The sequence below is a fragment of the Lepus europaeus genome, chromosome X (genome assembly GCF_033115175.1).
Source record: "Lepus europaeus isolate LE1 chromosome X, mLepTim1.pri, whole genome shotgun sequence".
NCBI lineage: Eukaryota > Metazoa > Chordata > Mammalia > Lagomorpha > Leporidae > Lepus > Lepus europaeus.
In genome coordinates this window covers 36,568,307-36,591,074 of record NC_084850.1, presented here as the reverse complement: position 1 = coordinate 36,591,074, position 22,768 = coordinate 36,568,307, and positions in this window count along the sequence as shown.

The following is a 22,768-nucleotide window of genomic DNA, read 5'->3' as shown; positions in this document are numbered from 1 at the left end:
CCTTCATTGAATTTTATTTCAAGATAATGTAAATAAAAGTAAGTACCTGGCATATAGTAGGAATTCAGTAAGTGGTGGTGGTCATTTATTTATTTTTCCTATTGTTGATGTTATTTTTATCGAGAGTAACAGCATAGATGTTGCTCTCTAATCACTATTTTATATTAATAAAATCACAGGTTTCCCTTTGCATACTCATGAGAATAAGGTAAATTTGTTAATGCTTCTTTGCACCAATATATATTTCTAACATTGTTGCTAATTTTATAACTGAAGTTTCAGCGATGATGGCTACCGTGTTTCCTACATCATTACTTTGGGAACCATTGAAATGAAAATGAGCAATTTGGAACTGTTTCTCTAAAATTTTTCTGTTGGCTCCCATATAGATGAGGCTATAAGGTTAAGAATTCTGTCACCCATAATCCTGTTGTGTTTTTATTATGATATGTAATATATTACAACATATATATTATTATCAACAAATATATCTTCCTTTTAATATGTTCTTGTTTATTTTACTATTGCTTTATATGTGATATACTTCAGTTATCTCACATAGAGTCTGAATTCACCCTTCAAACAAAACAAATATTTTATTGATTTTTTTTTCAATCAGTAGTTGAGTAGCTACTCTTTCTGAGTATGATTCTTGAACTGTTCTATGAAGGCACTACCATAAGTTCCCCAACTTACCATTATTTAAAACCAATTCTTAATAGTTAAATAATTTTCAAAATTCTTGGACAGTAAAAATCACTTATTATTCTTTCTGTGTTGTCTTAAGCCTTATAGATTTAGAGTCAGTATAATTTTTTGAGTCTGACCTTTGCAGGATTCCAATGAGAATAGTGAAACTTGATAGCCACATTTTCTGTCCTGTCACCTCTCAAATATACAAATTGGCACTCAACATTTCAGTCTTTACATGACAATGAGACAAACCAGTAACAGTCTTTGTCATTTCAATTTTTCACACAGCTTCTTTCTGTAACAGTCCTTGCCATTTCAATTTTCCACACATTTGCTTTCTCTCTCTCTCACTCTTCCTTTAGCTCTTTCTTGCTCTCACTCTTGCTGTTGCTCTTGTTCTCTTTTTGTGTATGTGTGTGTGTTCTCTCTGTGAGTGAAAACTACTCTCAGCAGTCAGCTGTCACAGGCCACGCTGTTAAAGAAAGCACAGCTTCAGAACTGTCAAACAAAATGAAAATGAAACAAATAATAAAGGATCCAGTTAGTAATGATTAGGCCTAGAGACTCCACTCCAGTTATGCTAGGTTTCTAGGATTCATCAAGGAAACTTGAGGTAGAGATGAATACTGTCTCTTTTTTGTAGCCACTCTCACAGGAGCACCATCTGTCAAAATGATGCCTCTGAAGGTTGCTGTGGAAGGGTTGATTACTAAAGAGGAGTCAAGGTCAACTCAGTCCGCCTCTCCCTTTGACATTTATGCAAAGATGCAAGGTAACTATGGTGATATGAAGATAGAATTTGTAGCAGATACTATCTATGCATGTGCATGTTCTGAGTGCTATTGATCCACTAGTGACCCATTCCTGTGTCTGTGCAAACACAATGAACATTGATCTAAAAACTGTCCCTTTGCTGGAAAATGCATGCAATGTTAAATTTACAGTTTTCATGGGGTTAGAATTGCCTACAAGGGTAACTAGTTTATTGAGCTAATTTTGTAGCATTTTCTTTTTTGGTTGAGTCAGGATACATTGACATACACTGAGGAAAAACAGCAACTGAGCCCAGCGCTGAAACCTGCTGAGCCAGCTTCTCCCAAGTCTTAAGCTTCTACTAGGTGGGAGGTATATTAAGGCATTCACTTTTTCAGGCCCCCAGGCTCTGCTGACATAGTTGTTTAATAAGTCCTACCCTGGGAACCTGAAAACAGGAATGCCTGATGTAAGGCCCACCAGTACCTTTTAGGCCTCAGGAAAATATACCTTTTTATTTCTCTCAATATAAGTGGCAAATTAAAACAAAGACTTCCTTTGAATTTATTTTAGTCCCAAATGCCAACTCCTGAGATGTGCAGAGATTATATTCACATTCAGACAAACTACTGCACAACTGACAGTTCCCCTCTTATTACTTGTGACCCCTCGCTGGCTTTTCCTGCTGTTGGCTCGGCTTCCTAATCCATACAGTATGACCCTTTGCCTTTGTAGCTCCTGTTGTTCAGTAAGGGAAATGAAGTCGCCTGCACTTCACTGTAGGAATTTCTGTTCCATGCAGAGAACTGCCTTTACTTTAAGATCCTTCTAATATTTTACTTCAGTGGGAGGGAGAAAGAGTCAGTGATCATTTTTATGACACTATAAAGTTATGAAGAGCTTAGTGGAAGCTAAAAGAGTAGTATGATTAAGGGGATTAGAGGTTTGCACAGAAATTTGAAGGAGTTAATTATTTTGGAATGGATAAATAGTCAGTTGAATGAGAGGTTAAAAGGAAATTTTGCAGTTCTTGAGGGGTGAATCCTACCTATTGGAAGTGGATTTCCTAAGCATAGTTGACAAAATACTGAGGATGACTGATAGCAAACAATAATCTTTTGAATTTAAGTTAGTGAAAGGAGCACAGCCCCATGATTAAGATCTTAGTTTTGACTTTAGTTTTATTGATCATTACCTATGTCATCTCTAGTTGACCACTTCTTCCATTATTGGTCCATTTTTTAAAGATTTAGTTATTTATTTGAGAGGTAGAGTTACAGACATAGAGAGAGAGACAGAGTGAAAGGTCTTCCATCTGCTGGTTCACTCCCCAAATGTCTGCAATGGCCAGAGCTGAGTCAACTTGAAGCCAGGAGCCAGGAGCCAGGAGCTTCCTCTAGGTCTCCCATGAGGGTGCAGGTGTCCAAGCATTTGTGCCATCTTCCACTGCTTTCCCAGTCCATAAGTAAAGAATTGGATAAGAAGAGGAGCAGCTGGGACATGAACTGATGCCCATATGGGATGCCAGCACAGCAGGTACTGTCACAGTCATTAGTGCTCATCATCAAGTGTTTCTGGTGCTCTATCTTAGATTTTCTTTGGCACTTGGTGGTTGAATGAAAGTCTGTAATTAGCCTCTGAAAAAGTAAAATTTCTGGGGGCCAGAGCTGTGGCTCACTTGATTAATTCTCCACCTGTGGCGTCAGCATCCCATATGGGCACCGGGTTCTAGTCCCAGTTGCTCCTCTTCCAATCAGACTCTCTTCTGTGGCCCGGGAAGGCAGTAGAGGATGGCCCAAGTGCTTGGGTCCCTGCACCAGCATGGGAGACCAGGAGGAAGCGCCTGGCTCCTGGCTTCGGATCGGTGTAGCTCCGGCCGTAACAGCCATTTTGGGGGTGAACCAACGGATGGAAGCCCTTTCTCTCTGTGTCTCTCTCTGTCTAACTCTATCTGTCAAAAAATAAAAAAATAAAAATAAAAAAAAGCAAAAGTAGAATTTCTGTAAGAACTTCTCTAAGTGGTGATATTCTATGCATCCAGAACACATATTTGCCAGTGTGAGGCACTCCCTATTTTTTCTCATTTACACGGCTACCAGAATTTTTTGAGACAGAGCCTGCTCCATCAGCTTAGGTCTCTAAAGTGTGTCCATGAATAGTATGCCACTACTACCAAATGGACATGTGCCCTGAGTTAACAATAAACCATTACAGTGCCAACACATTCAATTTTGGAACTTGTTTGGTATTGTAGCTTAATTTAGCCTATCTGTACTGATATACCTGACTCTCCTGTAAATCTCTTCATAGGGAGACCAGGATATCAGCAACCTTTGTGGATTTTCACAATACAACCAAAAGTGCCTTAAGTAAACACAGTGTCTTAATTATTGACATCTCAAGAGAAATTTTAGTTGAGTAACTGGGTCAAAATAAATACAGAAAATAATTACTTTTAAGATTCTCTTATGTCCCATTACATTAGTGATTATATTAGGCTTTACTTAAATAAACACCAAGTGTTAACAAATTTGAGAAATATACACTACATTTTATTTCTAGCTATAATAAACATAGAGTAGACTCAAGAGTTTGTTGCTCTTTTTTTTAAAGAGATTTTATTTATTTACTTGTGAAGTAAAGTTACTGACAGAGAGAGGAAGAGACAGAGAGAAAAGTCTTCTATGTACTGCTTCACTCCCCAAATGGCAGCAATGGCCAGAGCTGGGCCGATCTGAAGCCAAGAGCCTGGAGTTTCTTCCAAGTATCCCATATGAGTGCAGGGGCACAAGCACTTGGGCCATCTTCCATTGCTTTCCCAGGCCATCAGCAGAGAGCTGGATCAGAAGAGGAAAAGCTGGGACATGAACCGGCATTCATATGGGATGCCGGTGCTGCAGGTAGAGGCTTAGCCCACTACACCACAGCACTAGCCCCAGAGTTTGTTGCTCTTTAATAATGTACACATTTATGTCAAAATCAACTAGTTTGCAAGTTAATAGACAATATTCAGATTTAATAATGGAAATACGTATAGGTCTTTATTCTAAAGATATTTAAACACCTACTATACGCCAGCATGTGCTAAGATGCTGTAGATGCACTAGCAAGATATAAGCAGTGCTGCCATTAAAGAATTCATAATCAGGCAGGTTGAAAAAACAGGTAGAAATTTTGTGTAAAGAAGTTGACTATATTGTTTTCTTCAGCAAAAATTTTATTTTAATCCCCAATTTTTTTGACAGGCAGAGTTAGACAGTGAGAGAGAGAGAGAGACAAAGAGAAAGGTTTTCCTTTCTGTTGGTTCACCCCCTAATGGCTGCTACGGCCAGCGCGCTGCACCAATCTGAAGCAAGGAGCCAGGTGCTTCCTCCTGGTCTCCCATGAGGGTGCAGGACCTAAGCACTTGGGCTATCCTCCACTGCCACAGCAGAGAGCTGGACTGGAAGAGGAGCAACCGAGACAGAATCCGGTTCCAACCGGGACTAGAACCCGGGGTGCTGGTGCCGCAGGTGGAGGATTAGCCAAGTGAGCAGTGGTGCCAGCACCAAATATTTATTTAACAATTGTGTCATTCACCACTGTTTGAGCTCCTAAAATGTTAGGCAACTAGCTTAATTTATCCTCCTCCTCTGAGTGGAGTGTTCATGTACTGCATTGCTTCAATAACCAGCTATTTATCTATGTCATGTAGACATAGTCTTACTTTATTTCCTTTATAGAGAAAATTATTCTTCTCACATCATCTTTTTGTTTTTAACAAGAATTTGTGTTTGCAATTTTCACATCTGATAGGAAGACTATAATTCTGTAATTCCATCCAGTTTTGAAATGTCAATATGTGATCTTAAATAAGTTACTTGAACTATTTTGTTTATTAAATTATAAAATGAGAGTATTGAATTACAAAGTCTTTCAGTTCTAAAATCATATGATTATAAGATTCCAGTATTCTTTCAGAGGAACAGAAATTAAGCCTCTATCAATTGAGAAAGAAAAAAATGAATTTCTGAATACTTGTCAACAATTCCTTGAAGGGTGCTGAATAATAATGCTCTATGGTATCAAGATTTTGTAAATTTTCCACTGTATATTGAAAATTTCTGGATAGATAACGTTTCACTCCATCATTGTATTCTGAATCAGTTACCACTACTATCTATTCAAGGAATATCTGGGGAAGATGTTGTGGCATGGTCGGATAAATTGCTGGTTTGGATGCTGCTACCTATATCTGGGTGCCAATTGGAAGCCCAGCACCTCTGTCTTCAATCCAGCATTCTTGTTAATGCATTCTGGGAGGCAGCAAATGATGGCTCAAGTGCTGAGACCACTGACACTTGGGAAACACATATAGAGTTCCTGGCTGCTGGTTTCCGCCTGGCCCATTCCTACCTGTTGTGGGCATTTGGAAAAGTAATCAGTTGATAGAAACTTTCTCTCTCTCTCTCTCTCTCTCTCTCTCTCTCTCTCTTGCTCTCTCTCTCGCTCTGCCTTTCAAGTAGATGAAAATAAACAGGCATGCTTTAAAAAATATACTAAATACTAAATATAATCAGGAAGCTTTTCTAAAAATTGAAAAAATAAAGGCATCTTAAATGACTTGAGATTATCTACCTCACCATTCCTTTTGTACAATGTCTCATTTTGAAATATTTCTTGTAATTGATCACATCTAAGAAAATCTATTTTTGAAAAGGCAGGTAGACCTTTGTTTATATTGATCTGTCTCTCTTTAAAATCTGATCAAAATCTCAACCCAATCATTTATGTCCTAGTAGATGAGATTGGCTGATCCTGAAGGCCTGTACTGCCACCTTGTGGACAAATTATGGTAGAAGCGGACTACGAGAGTTTTTCATACATTATCTAGAAAATATGCTGAAATTTGAATCCTTCTAACATGTCAAGTTTTAATTCAAGATTTTTGCTTCTTCGACCAAAAAGAAGATTAATGTAAATGTCGCAGTCAGTTCCCTTCTTTGTCTTCTTTAAATAAATAATAAAAACAAGACCATTTTGCTTTTGCTGATGGACTGTGCTGGATATTAATTTAAAATGCATGTCTCACCAAAATTACCACATCAAAGGTTTCTGCTTTAATAGTATATAAGGAATGCCATTTAGAACAGCTGAGTTTCAGTGATATATTTGTGACTACTAATTTCTGTCACCTTTGTGGTGCACATAAGAACTAAGAATTATTTCTTTCCTTCACAATTAAGCAATATATCTAAAAATATTTGGAAAATAAATTTGGAATCAAACTCTACCTCTGTAGAGTTCCATGGTATAGTCTGTATTTTGAATTATGTTCTAAATCAAAACTTCTACGAAATGCTGATTAAAATAAAATATAAAATAAAATTCTTAATGAAATGGAGAGTAAGGTACATTCAGAGATTGGACAATAAGTGAAAACAGGAATTCAAGGAAGTTCTTTAGAGATTAAAATTTACTTTCACCTTAATGACATTTGTTAAACCTAGGATATCTGATTTTCATATTCCTTGGGTGAGCAGTGAGGGGTGAGGGGTAAAGGAAACAAATAGGGGTCCTGTTAATGTTAGGGATTTTAATCAGATATTGTTGGGAAAGATAGTCTCATATTCACAGTCATCCATAAGAATGGGCTATGGTCATAAACCACTTTCCTACCTAGCGTTATAGTGCTCATAGTTGGTTCTGGACTTATCTCCTTGTGTGAGAGCACCTTTCCCTGTATCAACCTTAATGTGTACTTTGTTCTACTCATACATATCAGATAGCACCTGGGTGACCCTAGTACTATACCTATCCCCTGTGGAGAGGCACAGATTCTTTCTGCTGTAGCACAAAGAAGTGTGTGCAGGCTAATTACCCTCTGTTAACTATCAGGAGGGACTTGCTGTCCACAAGGGACATCTACCTACTACTAAAGCTGATGTTGCTCTCTTTCTCCTCTATGTGAATAAGACATTGTTCCATCCTGTGGTTGACTTAGTTATGTTTTACTTGGTCACATTGTTACATGCCCAATCGACAAAAGTGTTTACACTTCTCCTAGAAATAGAAAATAGTTGCCTCTTATTTGACTTTTTGGCAGAGCCAGTAGGGTTGCCAATGACACACACCATAGTATGACAGAATCACAAGAGTTCTTCAGCCTCATTGTCCCAGGGTGATGCTGGTTAGGTGGAAGGACAGATGTGGATGCAGTAACTGGTACTGGCTTCCCATTGGGTGCTATGGGATCAAGGACAGATAACATCAACTCCCATCATGATCCCAGAAGTCACAGAAAATGTCTAAGGGAAGCAAAAACTCAATAAGGCTCATTCATAAAAATGGAAATGACACATCAGTTATTGGGCCTACCTTTAGATCTCAAAGGATTAAAAGGCTCAATAAACAACAAGTTGGATTACAGAAGATACCAAATGACCCATAGGTGATGCTTTGGCCCCTATTGTGATTACTTATGGTCCAAAGAGTCAAAGACATGCTTGCTAATGAGATGACATCAGTACTGATGGCTCTATAAAACTGAACACATAGAATTTGTTGAACTGTAGCCATTATACAACCAGCAGATGGCCATCTTTTGACTGAGAATAGATATTAATATCTTATCCTATGTGCTGTACACTGGATTTACAATTCCTGAATGAAGTTCTCTGTTTTGTACTTCCACTGTAATTACCTGGCCAATATTTGATGACTCAGACCTTAAAATATCAATGGCCCAAACCACTGAGTGACTCCCTAGACATAGGTCCAGTTTTAGGTATTCTCTGGACTACCCTACTTTAATTTTACCTATGGTGTGAAACATCTGCATAAGTATTACTGATCTATGTTGTCATTATGAACATCAACATGTCATATATAAGATTTTTTTCTTTATAATCACATTTGAAAGAACAGAATGAAACTCTGTATAATGGGATTAATTATGACAGCAAATTCCAGAAAAGTGTTATCTCTACCTCTCTGGGTTATGTATTTTTCTCTGGACCCTAAAGGGCAACAGAATGTCTGTTCCCAAAAGGAAGAATCTTGTCTCAGAGTCCTAGGTCAGCAAATTCTCATGTCAACAAATACACAGAAGGCTGGAAGTTGCCTATTCTATTAAACATCGTAGAGTGGTTTGTATCACGCTCCCTGGAAGAAAACCTGACAACCAGCTTCATCCTGATGTCTGTATTGTAATACTGGGCATAAGCATACAGGCCCAAGAAAAAAATGATGCACCACCTGTCCTTAACAATGGTAGAAATAACTAATGTTACCACCCAAGTCATCCAAGACCAACAAGAATTGCTAAACTCACTAGCCAAAGTGATGATGGATAATCAGATAGCCCTCTATTATCTGCTGGCATTTGTGTTATTGCCAATACCTCTTCTATGACTACAACATTAATTTGGGGAAGTAGAAACTGAGTCACAGCATATCTGCTCACAAATGGAATGGTTGCCAGCTGTTCACTTTCAGTCTCAATTAGATTAATTATTTGGGTCTCTTCAGTTGACTTCATTAAGGCACATGGAGTTCCTGATTGAAGTTTATTCTCCAGGAAAGTTTGGTCATTCTTCTGGGTCTGATTCCCTTAATATCTCTATCAAAGTACTGTCCCAAAATGAAACAGGAGCTCTACAAAAAATTGCCTTCATGTGAATTGTTCAGGGGCCCCATCATCCCTAAATCCACTTCTAAATTAAGGATATTTGTTAAAGTTGATTTTTAAAAAGATTTGTTTAAGGTATAAGAATTTCATGTATTTGATGTATACAGATTTTGGAACATAGTGATAATTCTCATTCTAATTCTCTCCCACCCATGGGCCAACCATTCCTCCTTGTTCCTCTCTTATTCTCTCTTGATTTTTACAAAGATCTACTTTATGTTTATTTTATACTCATAAGACTAACTCTCTACTAAGTAGAGTTCAACAAATAGTAAGACAAAAAATCATTGTCCCTCAACAGTAGAGACAAAGCCTCTAAACAATAATTGAATCTCAAAATGTCAATTTTACGCCTTTGCATTAAACTTTGGTAATATATTAATTACCAAAGATCAGAGAAAATGTGGTATTTGTCATTTTTGGAACTGGCTTATTTCACTAAGTATAATGGTTTCCAGTTGCATTCATTTTGTTGCAAAAGAATGGATTTTTTTAAGGATTTATTTTTTCAATTTATTTGAAAGATAGAGTTACAGATAGAGGTAGAGACAGAGAGAGAGAGAGATCTTTCATCTGCTGGTTCACTCCCCAGATGGCCACAACAGCCAGAGCTGCGCCAATCTGAAGACATGAGTCAGTAGCTTCTTCCGGGTCTCCCACATGGGTGCAGGGGCCCAAGGGCTTGGGCCATCTTCCACTGCTATCCCAGGCCACAGCAGAGAGCTGGATTGGAAGAGGAGCAGCCGGGACTAGAACCGGCGCCCATATGGGATGCCGGCGCTTCAGGCCAGGGCTTTAACCCACTGTACCACAATGCTGGCCCCAAAAGACAGGATTTAATTAAATTCATTTTATGACTGAGTAGTATTTCACACCATATATACACCACAATTTTTTTTTTATCCAGTCATCAGTTCATGGACATCTGGGTCGATTTCATATCTTAGCTATTGTGATTTAAGCCATAATAAACATGGGGGCACAAATAACTCTTTCACATGCTGATTTCATTTCCTTTGGGTAAACACCCAGGAGTGGGATGCCTGGCTCTTAAGTTATATTGATTTTCAATTTTCTGAGGTATCTCCGTACTATCTTCCACAATGGCTGTTCTAGTTTACATTCTCACCAGCAGTGGGTTAGGGTACCAATTTCCCTACATCTTCAGCCAAATTTTTTGTTTATTGATTTCTGTATGAAAGCCATTCTTACTGGGGTGGGTGAATCCTCATTGTGATTTCCCTGATGGCTAGTGATCTTGATCATTTTTCATGTTTCTGTTGCCCATTTGAATTTCCTTTTTTGAAAAATGCCTATTTAAGTCCTTTTCCCATTGATTTACTGGGTTGTTTGGTTGTTGTTGAATATCTTGAGCTCTTTGCAGATTCTGGATATTAATCCTTTATCAGTTACAGAGTTTGCAAATATTTTCTCCCATTCTATTGGTTGCCCCTTTACTTTGCTTGGTTTACCTTTTGCAATACAGAGTTTTTTTCAGCTTGATGTAATGACGTTTGTCAATTTTGACTTTGATTGCCTGTGCATCTGAGGTGTTTTTCAAGTTTTGCCTATATGAAAATCTTGCAGATTTTACCCCAATGTTCTCCTCTAGTAATTTGATGATATCAGATTATAGATTTAGAACCTTGACACATTTTGCATTGATTTTTGTATAAGGTGTAAGGTACATGAGTTGTTTCACACTCATGCACATGTAGATCCAACTTTCCCTGCACAATTTGTTGGAGAGGCTATCCTTTTTCAAGGAATTGATTATAGCTCCTTTTCAAAGATAAGTTGTTGTAGATGGGTAGATTGATTTCTGGAATTTCTATTATGTTCCATTGATCTACATGTCTATTTTTTTTGTGCCAGTACCATTATGTTTTGATTGTAATTGCCCTGTAGTATGTCTTGAAAAATCTAGTATTGGCTGGCGCCACGGCTCACTAGGCTAATCCCCTGCCTTGCGGCGCCTGCACACTGGGTTCTAGTCCCGGTTGGGGCGCCGGATTCTGTCCCGGTTGCCCCTCTTCCAGGCCAGCTCTCTGCTGTGGCCAGGGAGTGCAGTGGAGGATGGCCCAATTGCTTGGGCCCTGCACCCCATGGGAGACCAGGATAAGCACCTGGCTCCTGCCATTGGATCAGCACAGTGCGCCGGCTGCAGCGCACCGGCCGTGGCGGCCATTGGAGGGTGAACCAACGGCAAAAAGGAAGACCTTTCTCTCTGTCTCTCTCTCTCTCACTGTCCACTCTGCCTGTCTAAAATAAATAAATAAATAAATAAATAAATAAATAAATAAATAAAAAGAAAAAAAAGAAAAAGCTAGTATTGTGATGCATCCAGCTTTGTATTTGTTCTATAAGATTGCTTTAGCTATTTGGGGTATCTTATAGTTGAATATGAAGTTTAGTATTTTTTTTTAGATCTGAGAAGAATGTAATTGGTATTTTGATTGGGATTACAATGACTCTAAATTGCTTTCAGTAGTGTAGACATCCATGAACATAGAAGATTTATCCATTTTTTGCATCCTTTTCTATTTCTTTCTTTAATGTTTTGTAGTTTTCATTGTAGAGATCTTTTACCTCCTTGGTTAAATGTATTCCACAGTATTCATCTTTTCTATAGTTATTTTGAATGGTGTTGATCTTAGAAGTTTTTTTCTCAGCCATGACATTGTTTATATATACAAAGGATATTGATTTTTGTGTGTTATTTTGATAGCCTGCCACTTTACTAAACTCTTTTATGAGTTGCAATAGTCTCTTAGTGGAGTGTTTTTGTTCTCCTTATATAGAATCAGGTCATCTACAAATAGGGATAATTTGACTTCCTCTTTCCCAACTTGTATCCCTTTGATTTCATTTTCTTGACTAATGGCTCTGGCTAGAACTTCCAGGACTATTTTGAACAACAATGGGGAAAGTGGGCATTCTTGTCTGGTTCTGAATCTTAGTGGGAATGCATCCAACTATTCCCAATTCAATTAGATGCTGATTGTGCATATGTCATAAATTGTCTTGATTATGTTGACGAATGTTCCTTCTATACCCAATTAGCTTAAAGTTTTCATCATGAATTGATGTTGTGTTTTATCAAGTGCTTTCTATGCATCTATTGAGATAATCATATGGTTTTTATTCTTCAGATTGTTAAGGTGATGTATCAACCTTATTGATTTGCGCATCATGAACCATTTCTCCATACTGGGGATAAATTCCACTTGGTCCAGGTGAGTGATCTTTCTGTTTGTGTTGTTGGATTTTATTAGCTAGTATTTTGTTGAGGATTTTTTGTACCTGTGTTTATCAGAAATAGTGGCCTATATTTTTCTTTTTCTTTTGTATCATTTTATAGCTTTAGAATTAAAGTGATGGTGGCAGCCTGTTCCATTGTTGTGAATAGCTTGAGAATAATAGCAATTAGTTCTTCTTTAAAAGTCTGGCAGAAATCAGCATGAGCCAAGGGTTCTGTGCTTTTCTTTCTTGTGAGTTTCTTTATTACTGCTTCAATCTCATTCTTCCTTACTGGTCTGTTTCAATTTTCGATGATCTTCATGACTCAATTTTGGTATTTTTTTCTTTTTTTTTGTTATTTTTAAACTTTTATTTAATAAATATAAATTTCCAAGTACAACTTTAGGATTACAGTAGCTCCCCCCCATAACTTCCCACCCAACCGCAACCCTCCCATCCTCCTGCTCCCTCTCCCATTCCATTCACATGAAGATTCATTTTCAATTATCTTTATAGACAGAAGATTGATTTAGTATATATTAAGTAAAGATTTCAAAAGTTTGCACCCACACAGAAACACAAAGCGTTAAAGTACTGTTTGAGTACTAGTTATAGCATTAATTCACATTGAACAACACATTAAGGACATAGATCCTACATGAAGAGTAAGTGCACAGTGATTCCTGTTGTGGACTTAACAATTGACACTCTTGTTTATGGCGTCAGTAATCTCCCTAGGCTCTTGTAATGAGTTGCCAAGGCTATGGAAGCCTCTTGACTTCGCCAACTCCAATCTTACTTAGACAAGGTCATAATCAAAGTGGAAGTTCTCTCCTCCCTTCAGAGAAAGGTACCTCCTTCTTTGATGGCCTGTTCTTTCTGCTGGAATCTCACTCACAGAGATCGTTCATTTAGGTCCTCTTTTTTTTTTTGCCAGAGTGTCTTGGCTTTCCATGCCCAAAATACTCTCATGGGCTCTTCAGCCAGATCCGAATGCCTTAAGGGCTGTTCTGAGGCCAGAGTGCTGTTTAGGACATCTGCCATTCTATGAGTCTGCTGTGTATCCCGCTTCCCATGTTGTCTCCTTCTTTCCTATTTAATTCATTCAGTTAGTATTAGCAGGCACTAGTCTTATTTATGTGATCCCTTTGACTCTTAGTCCTATCATTATGATCAATTGTGAACTGAAATTGATCACTTGGACTAGTGAGATGGCATTGGTACATGCCCCCTTGATGGGATTGTATTGGAATCCCCTGGCACGTTTCTAATTCTACTGTTTGGGGGTAAGTCCAATTGAGCATGTCCCAAATTGTGCATCTCCTCCCTTTCTTATTCCCTCTCTCTTATTTAACAGGGATCACTTTTCAGTTAAATTTAAACACCTAAGAACAATTGTGTTAATTAAAGAGTTCAACCAATAGTATTACGTGGAAAAAAATACTGAAAGGGATAAAATATTAAGTTTTTCATAAACAGTCAGGACAAGGGCTGCTCAATTCACTGTTTCTCATAGGGTCCATTTCACTTCAAGAGGTTTCTTTTCTGGTTTTTGGTTAGTTGTCACCGATCAGGAAGAACGTATGATATTTTTCCCTTTGGAACTGGCTTATTTCACTCTGCATGATGTTTTCCAGATTCCTCCATCTTGTTGCAAATTACCAGATTTCATTGTTTTTGACTGCTGTACAGTATTCTATACAGTATATGTCCCATAATTTCTTTATCCAGTCTTCTGTTGATGGGCATTTAGGTTGATTCCAAGTCTTAGCAATTGTGAATTGAGCTGCAATAATCATTAAGGTGCAGACAGCTTTTATGTTTGCCAATTTAATTTCCTTTGGGTAAATTCCAAGGAGTGGGATGGCTGGGTTGTATGGTAGGGTTATATTCAGGTTTCTGAGGAATCTCCAGACTGACTTCCTTAGTGGTTTTACCAGTTTGCATTCCCAGCAACAATGGGTTAGTGTCCCTTTTTCCCCACATCCTCGCCAGCATCTGTTGTTGGTTGATTTCAGAATGTGAGCCATTCTAACCGGGGTGAGGTGAAACCTCAATGTGATTTTGATTTGCTTTTCCCTGATTGCTACTGATCCTGAACATGTTTTCATGTTGGCCATTTGTATTTCCTCTTTTGAAAAATGTCTACTGAGGTCCTTGCCCCATCTCCTAAGTGGGTTGTTTGTTTGGTTGTTGTGGAGTTTCTTGATCTCTTTGTAGATTCTGGTTATTAATGCTTTATCTGTTGCATAGTTTGCAAATATTTTTCCCCTTCTGTGGTTGCCTCTTCACTTTCCTGACTGTTTCTTTTGCAGTACAGAAACTTCTCAAGTTGATGCAATCCCAATAGTTAATTTTGGCTTTGACGGCCTGTGCTTCTGGGGTCTTTTCCAAGAAGTCTTTGCTGGTGCCAATATCTTGCAGGTTTTCTCCAATGTTCTCTAATAATTTGATGGTTTCAGGTTGTAGATTTAGATCTTTAATCCATTTTGAGTGGAGTTTTGTGCAAGGTGTAAGGTATGGGTCTTGCTTCATACTTCTGTATGTGGAAATCCAATTTTCCCAGCACTATTTATTGAATAGACTGTCCTTACTCCAGGAATTGGTTTTAGATCCTTGATCAAATCTAAGTTGGCTATAGATGTTTGGATTGATTTCTGGTGTTTTTTCTGTTCCATTGGTCTATCCATCTGTTTCTCTACCAGTACCATTCTGCTTTGATTACAGCTGCCCTGTAGTATGTCCTGAAATCTGGTATTTTGATGCCTCCGGCTTTGTTTTTGTTGTACAAGGTTGTTTTAGCTATTCGAGGTCTCCTGTGTCTCCATATGAATTTCAGCATCATTTTTTTCTAGATCTGAGAAGAATGTCTTTGGAATATTGATTGGTATCACATTGAATCTCTAAATTGCTTTTGGGATAATGGACATTTTGATGATATTGATTCTTCCAATCCATGAGCATGGAAGAGTTTTCCCTTTTTTGGTATCCTCTTCTATTTCTTTCTTTAAGATTTTGTAATATCATTGTACAGCCCTTTGACGTCCTTGGTTAGGTTTATTCCAAGGTAGTTGATTGTTTTTGTGGCTATTGTGAATGGGATTGATCTTGGAGGTTCATCCTCAGCCGTGGCATTGCCTGTGTATACAAAGGCTGTTGATTTTTGTGCATTGATTTTATATCCTGCTACTTTGCCAAACTCTTTGATGAGTTCCAATAGTCTCTTAGTAGAGTTCTTTGGGTCCCCTAAATAAAGAATCATATCATCTGCAAAGAGGGATAGTTTGAGTTCTTCCTTCCCAATTTGTATCCCTTTAATTTCTTTTTCTTACCTCATGGCTCTGGCTAAAACTTCCAATATTATATTGAATATCAGTAGTGAGAGTGGGCATCCCTGTTTGGTACCAGATATCAGAGTAAATGCTTCTTTTTCAGGCTTAGGGATTAAGGTGATGCTGACTTCATAGAAAGAATTTGGGAGGATTCCTTCTTTTTTGGTTATTCTGAATATTGCGAGAAGAATTGGAGTTAGTTCTCCTTTAAAGGTCTGGTAGAATTCAGCAGTGAATCCATCTGTTCCTGGGCTTTTCTTTGATGGGAGGGCCTTTATTACTGATTCAATTTCTGACTCAGTTATGGGTCTGTTTAGGTTTTCTATGTCTTCCTGGTTCAATTTAGGTAGGTTGCATGTGTCCAGGAATCTATCCATTTCTGATAGATTTCCCTGTTTCCTGGCATACAAGTCCTTGTAGTAATTCTTTTTATTTCTCTGGTGTCTGTTGTTATGTTTCCTTTTTCATCTCTGATTTTATTGATTTGGGTTTTTTCTCTTCTTTTTTTTAATTAGTTGGGCCAATGGGGTGTCAATTTTGTTTATTTTTTCAAAAAACAGCACTTCAGTTGGCTAATCTTTTGTATTTTTTTTCTTGGATTCAATCCTGTTGATTTCTTCTCTGGTTTTAATTATTTCTCTTCTCCTACTGGGTTTGGGTCTGGTTTGCTGCAGTTTTCTAGTTCCTTGAGATGAACTGAAAGCTCATCTATTCGGTGCCTTTCCAATTGCTTGATGTGGGCACCTATTGCTATAAACTTTCCTCTCAACACTGCTTTTGCTGTATCCCATAAGTTTTGATATGTTGAGCTGTTATCCTCATTTACTTACAGAAAGTCTTTGATTTTTCTTTTAATTTCTTCTATGACCCATTGTTCATTCAGGAGCATGTTGTTCAATCTCCATGTGTTTGCACGTGCTCTAGGGATTCCTGAGTTGCCAATTTCCAATTTCATTCCTTTGTGGTCTGAGAAGCTGCATCGCATGATTCTAATTCTTTTGAATTTGCTGAGACTTGCTTTATGGCCTAGTATGTGGTCAATCCTGGAGAAGGTTCCATGTTCTGCTGAGAAGAATGTAAATGCTTTATGTGTAGGATGAAAAGTTCTGTAGATATCTGTTAGATCCATTTGGGCTATAGTGTCAATTAAATCTGCTGTTTCCTTGTTGATCTTCTGTCCTGTTGATCTATTTCTGAGAGTGAAGTATTGAATTCCTCCAGTACTATGGTATTGAGGTCTAATTCTCCCTATAAGTGCCTTAACATATCTTTTAAATAACCTGGTGCCCTGTAATTAGGTGCATATATATTGATAATCGTTATTTCTTCCTGTTGAATTAAATCCTTAATCATTATATAGTGCCCCTTTTTGTCTCTCTTAACAGTTTTTGTGTTAAAGTTTGTTTTGTCTGATATTAAGATGGCTACACCCTGAGACACTCATGTCTCTGGCACTCAGTGAGTTCTCTTACACACTTTCATTTTTTTTCACAGTCTCAGTTCATAAGCTCCACACATTCACTAGGTCTTAACCTCCTGTTATTTCTCCCTACAAGAGTCAGGTTTTTCTGCTTGGCTCAGGGTGATCACAGCCCTGAGGTGGTGCAGCTTTTACGTATATCCAGAATGGCACCTGCTCTTTGTCTTGCTTGCCTTTGTAATGTGATTGGAGAGAAAGAATCGTGTCCGTACCAGTCCTTTTTTTTTTTTTTTTTCTCTCCTCTAGTTAGCCTGGTGAACTTTCCCAAATGAGGCTTCAAGCCTCATTCCCTCTAGGCTCTTCCTGCCACTTTCCCACCAATGTCTTGGGGTACTGAGGTTTCGCCTCACCTCCCTTTCCAGTGCTGCTGCGTAGACTCAACAGCTGGAGTCCCAAGCTGTGGGCGCCCGTGCCCTCCACATAGGTCTACCCTGTCCCACTAGTTCTGGAAGAGTTTCCTCTGCAGTTTTTTTTTCCCTAACTCTTCCCTGAAACTACAGTATCTCCACTTTTATTAAACTATCTTTTTTGGACTATTAGTGCGTTCCCTCCCTATTCTTCCATATTGGAGAATTCCCATATTTTCATTAAATTTTGGTAAATTGTTTGTGTCCAGGAATGTATATATTTCTTTTAGGTTTTCTGATTTGTTGACATACATCCATATATTTAATTTCTGCTGATTCTTTTCATTTCTGTGAAATCTTTTATATTTCCTTTTTCACATCTGATTTTATTAATTTGAGTCTTTTCCATCTTTTTGTGTTAGTTTGGGCAAAGTGTATCAATTTTGTTTATTTTTTTTCAAAAAAAAAACCGCTTCACTTCACTTATGTATAGTTTTTTTTGTTGTTGTAATTTTGTTTATATCGTCACTAATTTAATTATTTCTTTCCCCCTACTAATTTGAGGTTTGGCTTGTACTTTTTCTAGGTCCTTGAGATGCATTGATAGCTCATTTATTTGATGTGTTTCCAATTTCATGATGTAGATACCAGTTGGTACCAACTTCCCTCTTAACACTGTTTGTGATGTATCCTGTAAGTTTTGATATGTTGTATTGTCATTTTCATTCATTTCCATAATTTTTTTTATTTCCCTTCTGATTGCATCATGTTGTTTAATTTCCATCTGTTTGCAAATGTTTTAGAGATTCTTGAGTTTTTAATAAATGTAAACAAGTCAAATTTTCTAATTAAAAGACAAATTGTTTCAGTTTAGATATAAATGAAACATACTAAAACAATATCCAGGTGTTTGCTGTTTTTAAGACACATATATTAAAGTTGGTGATAAAGAAAAAATAAAAGCAGAATAACAGGGAACATATACAAGGAACAAAACAAAATTGAAGCATATGCAGCTTTATGAACATAAGAAAATAAAGATTTTAGGGCCAGAATGATTTGTAGAGATAATATTAGGTGGTAGAATAAGGAGGAAGCTTACTGCTGCCGGCTAGGGGAAGATAGTTAAAAAATGTGGAGAGAGTGCAATCTCAGGAAAGAGTTATGGAAAAAACTGCAAGGGACATTCCACAGAAGAAAGAAGGATGCTGTGGATCTATATAGAAGGTGTAGACATGCAGCATGAGCATGGATATAGCACTGGACCCCAATAGCCAAGAGCCTCAGTGGCAGCACTGGGAAGTGAGATGAGACCAGACTGTAGCAGCTCAAGCCACTGGCAATATAGCTGTGGGAAATCTGGCATGAGTTTGGCCTGGAGCACGGTGGGGACAAGGTACCTGCCAACCAAGAGAAAAAAAGGGAACATTTCTTTCTGACAATGATGCCCTGTAGGTGGCTGAGAGAGGGTGGGTGCCATTTTGGACAAACATAACAGCTGTGTCAGCTTATGTCTGCACAGCCAGCAACCAGCTGAGAGGAGACACCTGAGTCTGGCTGGGAGGATTGCTAGGGGGTTGGGCACCCCATGTAGGACTTTGAGGTACTCCTGGCCTCCAAATACATAACAGGCTCTAGGGCTCACACTGCCTAGGTGCAGCACCCACAGGCAGCTGGCTCTGGAGATGACTCTGCATTTCTGTGGATGGGATGGACTGGTGGGGCAGAGTGGATATTCAGAGCCTATGACTGTGGGAGCTTTATGTGCTGAGACTGTGGAAACACTGTGGATATATAGCAGGGAACAGGGTGTGGCTGGGTCTCTGGGCAGTCACTGTGGGCAGCTCACATGCTCAGGGCTCCCTGCTTGCTTGGGGTGGGTCACTGGGTCGGGATCTCTGCTCACATTGAGGGCTGCATGGATCATATGTGAGTTTCTTGTAGCAGTGCAGATGAGAATTGCACCCTCAGTGGGCTACCACCTGGACATTGATCACCTTGGAAGAGAGGAGGTCAGGGTGTGACTATGTCAACAGACCTTATCAATCCCTCCCCTCTGATAAAAAACAGGAGCTCTACCACACCCAACTTGTGTGTCACCCTGGATACTCCTCCCACCCTTGAGCACTGAACACAGTTCCCTGGCCACACCAGCACATGCCTCTGGGTATTCACTGAAATAGCAGACATTCCACTAAGCCACAGAGAATAGTCCAAAGACAAAATCCATAAGAGCAAAAACCCCAAAAAGTATCTCCATAAATGCCTAAAAATAAACACAGAAATTCAAGAAATAAGAATAAGGAAGACAACTCGATGCCCCCAAAGTAACACAACAATATTAGAATAATTAGAGCAAATCTTCATCTTCACATTCAATATTAGAATGTGAAGATGAAGAGACTGACAAAATGCTAGAAACAGAATTCAGTAAATTAATTGTAGGATTACTCAGAAGCAATCAGAAGCAAATCCAGAAGTTAAAGAAATCTATATATGACTTGAATGAAAAATTTTCCCATGAACTTGAGATTTTAAAGAGAAATCAAAATGAAATATTAGAATTGAACAATTCAATAGATAAATAAAAATGTGGTGGAAGGCCTTAACAATAGACTCAGTGAGGCAGAAGAAATAATATGAGAGTTAGAAGACAAATCTCTGGAAATTTGACAGTCAGACAAAAAAAAATGAAGAAGAAATTAGAGAAAGCCCTAAAGGGAGATCCTGGCTATTAGCTTCAGATGACCCAGCCCCCAGACATAACCACCATTTTGGGAGTGAACCAGTGATTTGATGATTCTCTCTTTGTCTCTCCTCTCTTTCTATAACTCTGCCTTCAGATGAATAAATAAATATATTTTTTAAAAAGGAGCCTAGCTATACTGTACCCAGATTTATAATTTATCAAACTGTGAACTAATAAATGAATGCTGTTTTAAGCCTCTAAGCTTGTTATGATTTTTTTATGCAGCAATGGAAAACAGATTTGATACTTCAAAATAGTGTTAAAATAGCAAATATTTAATACTTGGGAGTGGCTTTAGAATTGGTCCCTGAGAAGAGGCTATAGAAATGTTTAAAAGCAAAATATATACATCCTAATTTACTTTAAAGAAAGAAAAATTTATCTTGGACGGAATGTTTATAGAAATTTACCAATGAAGACTCTGAATAAAGAGAGGAACATGTTATTGGAAGCTAAAGGAAAAAGAATCACTGTTAGTATCAACCAGTTCAGCAAAATTTTCTCATGAAGTTATACGTAAAGCACAGTTTGCAAGCAATGAACCAGAATATTTTGGCAAGGAAATACACAGGCAAAGTCTTGAACCAACAGCCCAGTATCTTGCTACTTAAGGCAAAATGTAAAGTGAGAGAGATAAATGGAAAGAAAAATGTTTAAAAAATGAAGAATCTGATTATTTTGGGGATTCTCAAACTATGTAGAAGACAAAATGTCCTAAGATCAAGTTTCCCTCAAATACCATAATGCAGATAAAATGATGAAGGTATAATGCTTTACAGTCATTTGCTAAAAACTCAGAAATATCAACAGGTCAAAATATTCAGTCATGTGAAATGTTGCTTCAAGTGATTGATAGTGTATCTCACCTATCTTCTCAAATGAATCAGATCTCTGGGTAGCTAAGACTACTATTTTTGTGGTAATAAAGTACATCTTCAAAGAATTCTTTAGTTGATAAAGCATTTTCATGAAAACACTGTGCCATTAGAGCAAATAATAGAATTAACAATGATTCTTTAAAATCATAAAATACTGTTAAGTTTTAGATTCCCCAAATTTTCATTTAAAATACCTAAAAATAATAACTTTGAGATACAATTAATATCCCATGAAGTTCATCCTTTTAAAGTACATAATTCAGTGGAAACATTTCTTTTTAAAGCAGATTAGTTTGAATTTAGTTGATAGGTCTCATGTCTCTTTTTGTCTATATGGATACCCTCTTCTTTCCATTCAAGTTGTTTTTTTAATAAATAATTGGATTATTGGTCCTATAGTACCTCCACATGCTGTTCTCATCTTACTGCTTCTTTGTGGTGTTGATTGATTTGGTTTTTTATCTCTTAAGATTTCCTATGCTGGTAATAATATCTGGAGGTTTGATTAGATTTTGATTCAATTTTCAGAAAAGAAAAGTTTCTGTGTTTTCTATACATTCACCATTACATAATGAGACATCTGTCTTGTTGAACTACTTTAATGGTTGATCAGGTGGTCCTTCCTTTTTAAGGTTGCAGGTTAAACTTTTACCTAATAGCTTTCATAATTAGTAAATGATTACTTCATATATTCATTCTAATAGTTCTCTCTGAACTACAGATCCTGGAAGACTGAAAGCTATACATCTCATTCTTCCCTACAGTAAGTGTCTTGCTGTAAATTTGTTTCCTCAAATTAGATTTATTCCTATGGTAGATATTTAAATAGGAAAAGTGAAAGATTCTGCTTCTTCAAACTTTGGTTGTTGATGTTAGACAGCACAGCCATGGCAATGTTTTTGTTCATTTATAGCAGTGTTTGAATGGCCATCTCTAATTTTGTAGGTGTTAAGAGGCAGTTTTGAGACTAAGTTCCTAACTTCTGGGTCATAGGTTGGTAGTAATTTTCAGGAAATAAGTTATAGTACCATTTTTGTCATTCTCACCTTTCCTGATTCTGTCAGAGGTAGCTACTCCCCTGGTGAGCCAATTTAATTTTTTTCTCCTGTGAATCATTCTTGTAAATATAACTTTGGGTTAAATTTCCCTGTTTATACCAAAAATTTAGAAGCACACAGTTTCTTGTATTGGATTTTTTTTGAGTAAAATAACCTGAGAATTATCCTTTTAAAAATACATTGCTAATTTATTTATTTGGAGGCAAGGATAGAGACAGAATGAATCTAAAACAGATAAGCTAGAGTAAAAAACATATGGTTTTATATCCTGAGAATAGTTTCATGACATAAAAAATAATGTACTATTTAGAGATATTAATTACCATGATATAGTTATAAAGAACTACCATGATATAGTTATAAAGAAAAGAAAAAGAATAATAAACAGAATTTTAAGGATAGTTTATAATTCTAAGGGATGAAGAAATAAGAGAATTGGAGTAGTGGTCACAGAGTAAATTTCAAATGTGATAGTAAGATTTTATTTCTTAAACTGGATGATGGATGCTCAAATGCTCACACAATTATTAATTTTTATTATATTGTATATATTTCATAAATAGTCTTTG